At 47.8% G+C, this 7,922-nt stretch overlaps 1 protein-coding gene and 1 long non-coding RNA gene across 18 annotated transcripts in view; one reads left to right on the top strand and one right to left on the bottom strand.

Annotated features, from left to right (window-relative positions):
- Positions 1 to 7,922, top strand: part of Trerf1 (transcriptional regulating factor 1) — a 230,772-nt gene that overhangs the window by 141,741 nt on the left and 81,109 nt on the right. The gene's annotated exons all lie outside the window — the stretch shown is intronic.
- The window catches only part of LOC116074785, a 531-nt gene continuing 70 nt past the window's right edge, over positions 7,462 to 7,922 (bottom strand). Inside the window, exon 2 of the long non-coding RNA XR_004112288.1 lies at positions 7,462 to 7,800. This is a non-coding gene — a long non-coding RNA (uncharacterized LOC116074785). The remainder of the gene's footprint in view (positions 7,801 to 7,922) is intronic.

Below are 7,922 nucleotides of genomic sequence, written 5' to 3' on the forward strand. Positions count from 1 at the left end.
CTCTCTCTCTCTCTTTCTGTGTGTGTGTGTGTGTGCATGAGTGGAAACCAGAGGTCAGCCCCTACTGTCACGATGCAGTCACTCTCCTTGTTTTTCAGTCGTGGTCTCTCACTGGCCTGGTGCTTGCCCGTATGACTGGGTGGACTGGTCTGCCAGTCCTACATCCACCGAGTACCCTCCCTCCAGCAGTGCACCCCTCCCCCAGCTTTTACACTGGTGCTGGGGCTCCGTGTACCCTCCCCCAAATCTCAGTAACTGGTGGTAGTAAGTACTGCTCCCTCACTGTTTCTGAATAGTCTCCAGCTATCTCTTCAGGCACAGATGCAGGCAGCCCATTTGAGAGAACCAAGCCTTTTGCTACCCAGCTACCCTCGGAAGAAGGATAATGGGGTGTTCCCACATGTATGGCTCCTCTCAGACAGCCATGGGGAGAGTGACAATATGGGGCTGGCAAGATGGCTCAGCAGTCAAGAGCAAATACTGCTTTATTTTCTTCATTTCCCAAAGAGTCTTTTTCTTTTTCGAGACAGGGTTTCTCTGTGTAGCCCAGGCTGTCCTGGAGCTCGCTCTGTAGACCAGGCTGGCCTCGAACTCAGAGATCTGCCTGCCTCTGCCTCCCAAGTGCTGGTGTGAAAGGCAGGCACCACCACTGCCTGGCGTCACCAACTGCTCTTGCAGAGGACTTGAGTTCAGTTTGCAGCACCCACATGGTGGCTCATGGGAGATCTCACCTCCTCTCTGGCCTCCACAGACAATTACACACATGAAACATTTCATCACACAAACAAACACACATATAAAATAATAAAAATAAGTCATTTAAAAATAATTTGCTTCAGGTTTTGGAATGTGGGGGGAAGGAGGGGAAGTATTTTAGTCCCCACCTCCTGTTTCTGGTTTTTGCTGGCATTTTCTTGATTCTTCCAGGGTGAGTGTCTGACACGCAGCTCTGTTGACATTTTAAGCAAGTTAATTTGTTGTTGTGGGGTTGATCTGGGCATTTCTAGTGCTTAACAATCACCCTGGCCATATCCCGTAACCATAGATGTTAGCAGACATCACAAAGGTCTCCAGGTATTGCCCCTGCCATTCCTACAGCTGCAGAGCATCTTTAATGGCGGAAACAACTAACATACTGAGATCTTCAGTGTTTTTTTTTTTTTAAATATTATGGGATTTTTTCCTCAAAAAAAAAAAAATCAAAGTATTCTTTATCTAGGATTTCATACGCCAAGGCTATGGCCTAGTTTTCCACATCTGAAAAGTCGCACTTTAAAATTCTCTGTTCTGTAAATTTCTATTTAGCAAAGATACTATAGAAAATGAATCACTGAATCTTCTCAAAAGGAAAAAATATTAATTCTTCATAACAGTCTTTTTTTAAAAAAAAAAAAATTCTGGCTTCTCCTTGTCACAGGCTTGACTTGCCCACCGTATCCCGGTTAGGGCCTTGATTTCTGTTCCCTGAAGGTGCTGAAAATTCTTCCCCCCAACTTAGGTTTCTACATCTACTGTTTAACTATGTTCCATAGTCCCAGTACCCTTCATGCAACCAAACAGGGCCTGGCACAACACTGCTCAATGCTTCCTCCAGGGTCACTTCCCATGGTAACTGGGCGTCAGCCATCTGATTCCAGTGCCCATATTTCCATTGATGGGAGGCCACTTGGCCTTGGCGGCTTTCTGCTCCTTCTTCAGGTTGTAATCTGGAGCCTCCTCCTTTCCTTACACCACGGCTGCAGGCGGACTTCAGCTTCGTCTTACTTTTAATTATATGTGTGTGTGTGTGCGTGTGTGAGTGCGTGTGTGTGCGCGCACGTGCATATTGTGCGAGCATGAGTGTGTGAGTGTGTGTGTGAGCGTGCACGCGCGTGCACGTGCATGTGAAGGCAGGTGCCCAGAGGAAGGGGCCATGAGATCCCCTGGGACTGGGAGCTCCTGGTGGTTGTGAGCTTCCAACATGGATATTGGGAACCTAACTTGGGTCCTCTACAAGAGCAGTACACACACCTAACCACCGAGCCATCTCTCCAGCTCTGGTTTTAGTGATTTTTAATTGAAATAACCAGTTGTGATCTCCGGGGAAGCCATTGGTCCTCACATCCTAGCACAGCAAGGAATCATGGGAAGACTGCGGATCTGACTCCAGCTCAGGGGTGAGGGCTGAGCCCCTTGGAACCCTGAAACTCCCATCTGAGGACCATACTTTGAGTAAGACGGGCTGAGTTTTTTCATGTAAGGAGCTTGTTCACATCTGGGTTGAATAGGCCTCATCTGAAGTGTCTGGGGCCTAAAGTATTTCTGACTCCAGATTTTGAAGTATCTACCTGTATTCATGGAATTTCTTAGGGACCCAAGTATACACATAAATACTCAGTTGTTTCTTATGTGTGTTATACATACAACTTAAAGGTTTCTTTGGATCATGTTTTAAGACTGTTTTTTTTTTTTTAATTGATTAGTATTGTGCATGTGTGTCTGTGTGCACACAGGCCACTGTGGAGGTTAGAGGACAGCTCTGAGGAGTTGGTTTTCCCTTCTGTCAGGGCCTCTGGCAATTGCACTCACCCATAAGACTTGTGTGGCCAGCACCTGCTGAGCCACCTCGCTGGCCTATAATTCCACATTGTTTTTAAAGATTATGTTCATGAAATAATGTTACAGTGTAGAACTCTCTTCCTCCCTTGCTTGTTTTGGTTTTTTTTTTTTTTTTTTTTCAGAGAAGATCTTACTCTGTAGCCAGAATGGTCATAAACTCACGAGGAGCCTCCTCAGTGCCGAGAGTACAGCTGTGAGCTGCCGTACTGGCTGGTAGTGTAGACTTTTCTCTCTGTGGTGATCCAGATTTTGACATACTTCAGATTAGGGGTGTGGAGCTAAGACACCTCAGAAGTGTCATCTCTGCCACCTGGAAGAGCCTGTTGAACCACACAGTGGCAGGCAGTAGGGATTATGTTCTGTGACGTCAACCATATTTCTTGTTAACATGGCCTCTCTGAGCCCGAGGCTCCTCATCTGCAAAACAGAGCAGAGGCCATCCTGCGCTTCAGTGTGACGCTGAGTTGGGGTCTTTGAGAACATCACGCCCAGTGTCTGGCATACAGTCAGCACCTAATAAATGCAGCCATAGTTCCTGGCTAATCTAAAGAAATGCAATCATTTACACCTCCTAAGCAGTGCCTGAAAACCAGTCATTCCATGGTTGCTCAGCATGCTTTTCAGGAATCCTAGGGACCCCTGGGAGGGACCCCTGGGCCCCACAGAGCTAACCATCCAGACTCTTGAGATGCTGAGCCCAGATGCCTCATGCCGTTTTCTGAACTTTATGTAACATTGAATTCACCATTGGCCATATTAAAGAGTACAAGGCAGGGGTTGAGGGTGTGGCTCAGTTGGTAGAGTGCTTGCCTAGCATGTGCAAGGCCCTGGGTCTCATCTCAGCTCCACATAAACCAGGTATGATGGAACACATCTGTACTTCCAGCATCCAGTGGACACTGAGAGAATAATCAGAATTTCAAGTTTATCCTTGGCTGTGTAGTGAGTTAGGGGCCAGCCTGGCCTCCATGAGACCCAGTATGTTTGCATGTTGTACACCCTTACCTCAGTACAGTCCAGCACTGTCATCTCCCCCCAAACCCCCCGCCGCCCAGGAAACTCCATACCAGATTAAAAAAAAACAGTCACTCTCATCCTGCCCCCAGCCTTGGATGACACAGAGCTGTTGCTCTGGGCTTACTTGTTCTTGGTGTTTCTTGTATTTGATTTATTTTCTTGATATGATATACTCAAGGTTTGCCATGTGTTAGCATTTTTTGGGACTCAATTCCTTTTTATGAGTAAATAATATTCCTCCATATGCACAAGCGCCCTAGTCCGTTTATTCTTCACTCGACACAGTTGACTCATGTCTCCTCCTTTGGCTGTTGTGCCTGACGGTGACTTAAGAACACACTTGCCCTTCAGTTCTTTCTGGTTATTTGCCTGGGACTAGAATTCTCCCATCTTCCTACACCCACTTGGTGAGGATCACTCTTGGCTCGTTCTGAGAGAACCAGATTAAGAACCACCCAGTGGTGGGGGGAGGGTCCCCCAGTCCAAGTCCCTGCAACCAGTTTCTACAAAATGCCTCTAGAGGCCTGCCTTCCCCAGGGCTGTCCCAACTACCTTTGAACTTTCTTGTTACGAAGAAGAGGAGGAAGAGGAGAGGAAGGAAGGATGGAAAAATAAGTGAATTTTGACATTCTGCTGCTGCCCAGGATAGCTAGAGCCGTTTGAGGCACTGTTTGTTTATTTGTTTGTTTGTTTGTTATTTTTTGAGACAGGTATCTCTATAGCCCTGGCCTGGAACTTACTCTGTAGCCCAGGCTGGGTGCAAACTCACAGAGATCCACCTGCCTCTGTTTCTCCAGCGCTAGGATTAAAGGTATGCACCACCATGCCTGGTTAAGTTAGAGACTTTTGCTCGAGGTACTTCCATGTGCTTCAGGAACACATCGTAGCAACTGTGTATGTGGAGTATGTCATGGCACCGGTGTGGGGGTCAGAGGACAACAACTTTTGGGAGTCAGTTCTCTCCTCCCTTGATTGTCCCAGACATTGAAATTGGGTCAGTGGGCTTATGTGACAAAGACATAAGAAGACCCTCTTCCTTAAGTGTTTGCTCTCAATGTTGGCCACATTCTTCAAACACCTGGCCAGATAAAGGGACCTGCCCATATCTCATGATGGCCTTGAGGTGTAGTTCTCATGTCCAGTGCATGAACAGCATCCTTTTCTCAGCCTCTGTAGGGAGGAGTGAAGCATCCAGAGAAAGGAAGAGCTACTTGGAGAACATCTTGGACTTCTCCATATTTCATGCGCTTTTGGTCCCCTCTTGAAAATTCTATCTTGGGATTGGCAAGATGGCTCAATGGATGAAGGCACTTGCCACCAAGTCTGATCCCCTGAGTCCCATCCTTGGGCCCACCTGGTGAAAGAGAACCAATTTCTTCCTGCAAATTGTCCTCTGACCCTGAAACTCCCATAAATACAGGCACATTAGGTAGGTAGGTAGATAGATAGATAGATAGATAGATAGATAGATAGATAGATAGGTAGGTAGATGGGTGGGTGGGTGGGATGGATGGATGGATGGGTGGATGGATGGATGGATGGATAGATAGATTAGATAGATAGATAGATAGATAGATAGATAGATAGATAGATAGATAGATAGATAGATGATGGGTGGATGGATGGATGGATGGATGGATAGATGAAGGAAGGAAGGAGGGAAGGGAAGAAGGAAGGAAGGATGGATAGATGGATGGAAAAAAGTGTCATCTCCTTCCACCATCTCCACAGTGGGGAGTTTGATGACTGGTGTCTTGGGTATGGATATAACATCACAACAAAGGCATATGGCAGGGAAAGTCATAGTGGCTTGAGCATGAACTACCTGGACACGCTGCATCTGCAGTTAAGGACTGACAGCTTTGAATCAGTGCTTACATAGTCCCTGGCCCCTGCCCATGGCTGCTGCTGCTTCTTCCTCCTCCTCCTCTTCCCCATCCTCCCTCTCTTCCTCATCCTCCCCCTCCTTTTTCTCCTCCTCCTCATTCTTCTCATCTTCCTCCCCCTCCTTATCTTCTCATCTTCCTTCTCCTCCTCCTTCTCTTTCTCACCCCTCTTTTTCCTCTTCCTTTTCCTCTTCCTCCTTCTCCTCATCATCATCCTTCTCCTCTTCCCCCCTTTTTTCCCTTCTTTCTCTTTTCTTCTTCCAGCCCACCCCTTCCCCCTTTTCCTATCTGTGCCAATTTCTAGCTTACTGTGGGTGGCAAGAAGAGAATTCTTCACACTTCATTTAGTCCATCTCCCTGTCCAGGAAGCCCAGTAGTCTATATCCTGTGTCCCTCCCTTCCGAGGCAGACCCCCACCCTTGCCTGTTCCTTGCATTTCAGCTGCCATCTGGCTGAAGGGAGCAACCTCTCTGACTTGGGCTTCCAGGAGCCCATTTGAAAGGGTTCATTTCTGTATAATACTGTGGTTCCCTCAAGGCTCAGTCTTGGAGCAGGCAATATAGTGCCTCCAGGTCTGACAACCCAGGACCCACACAGTGGAAAGAGAAAGCCAACTCCCAAAAGATGTCTTCTCCTTTGCAGAAGCGCCATCATACATAGGCACACACACACACACACACACACACACAGATACACAGACACACAGACAGACAGACAGACACACACACATACACACACACCAATGCAGATACACTCTACACACACAAACATACCAATCAGTGCAATAGAAAAAAAACTTTTTTACCTTCACTCTTCATTCCTCCCTAATTCTAACAGCCATGTGGTGGTGAACCAACATTTGTCACCTTCTTTGTGCAGAAGCGAAACGGAGGCTCAGGCAGAAGACAAGCATATGTAGGACAGTAGATCTGGCTTTGTTGACAGCCTGTTGTTGGCCATGAGTCCTTGGAAAGACACACTTCCTTCCAGAGTTTCTTTGATGGTCACATGGGAAGCAGTCCAGTCCAGTTTCTAACCCGTGAGGAGGGCTGGCAGTGGACAGAGGAAGGGCTGGGTGCCTCATGCCCGGACTCAGCCATTCAGTTTTGTGGACTTGGGCAAATCACCAGGCCTTGGTTTCCTAGTGACCTCCGTAGTGATCCAGGAGTGTGTAGGATTTTTGTAGTGTGGTGTGTGTGTGTGTGTGTGTGTGTGTGTGTGTGTGTGTGTGTATGATCTTATCTGTTGTACTTTTTTATTGTTGCTTTGAGACTGGGCAGCTCACAATCCCGGGGCTTGTCTGTTTGGTTAGACTGCCTGACCACAAACCCTCTCCTGCCCTCACCTTCCCATCACTGTGATGACAAGGATGTCCTACATCACACCTGATTTTCCCTAATGGGTTCTGAGAATCTAGCTTCTTCCTCCTGCTAGCACAGCAGTGCCTTAGTGATTGGGCCACCTCTTCATTGCTTCTGAAGGTAAACTTCCTGTGGCCATGCCTGCCCTGGATTAAGCCCACCAGATATGGCTGTCTCCCTTCCTCCGCCAGGATCCCTCATCGTTAGTGATGCATCTGGAGTTAAGACTAGTGTCGTGTCCAGGGGCCCTGGGTGGAGTTCCCAGGTAACAGCTATCCAACTCTGGGATCCAGTACCGGAGCTGGGAACCCCTGAAGACAGATCAAGGAGCCATGAGTCACTGGGACTGTTAGCCAATCACAGTGACTGAGCTCTGCCCTTGGGCAGCTGCCCAAAGCCCTGACTGGGCAGTCTATGAGGATTCCTCTTGATTTTCTCACAGAAGGAGGTCATGGTTCCCAGAAGTCAGGGTAGAGTGGTCTCACGTGACTCCTGTGTTGGTTGCTCAGCTTAGTACAAATGGGTCAGTGAATGAATGCTTGGGTGAATTGAGCTAGTTATTCTTCCCTTAATTCCAGCAGTTATAGGCAGAAAGAAAGGGCAGTTATAGATTGTAATTATCTGGTCTTGAAAAGTTTTATGAATTTGCGTGCGTGCACCAATGCCAGTGTGTCTTTCTTCCGGTGTCTTTCTTCTGTCACTCTCTAACTTTTGAGACACGACCTCTCGAGCTGGAAGGCCACAGCTGCTAGGTTGGCCCAGCACTGAGCACAGACCCAGGGCCCCTGTGCTTGCCTTTCTCATGGGTTCTGAGGAATCAAACTCAAGGCTTCTTGCTTAAGTGGCAGGCATTTTATCAAGTCTTCCCGGTCTATAGCTGGCTGTTATGTCTCTCTGTGAAGAGCTCGTCTTTAGAGAACTAGAGGGCCATCCCGAGCCTGAGGAACAGGAGATGACAGCTGAGTTGCTGGTCCGAGCTCACGGCTTACTCAGGAGACAAACCTTTCCAAGGACTCACGGTCCATGGGGGAGCCTGGGGCAAGGCTGTGACGAGATCCCA

The sequence above is a fragment of the Mastomys coucha genome, unplaced genomic scaffold, assembly GCF_008632895.1.
Source record: "Mastomys coucha isolate ucsf_1 unplaced genomic scaffold, UCSF_Mcou_1 pScaffold3, whole genome shotgun sequence".
NCBI classification, from domain to species: Eukaryota; Metazoa; Chordata; class Mammalia; order Rodentia; family Muridae; genus Mastomys; species Mastomys coucha.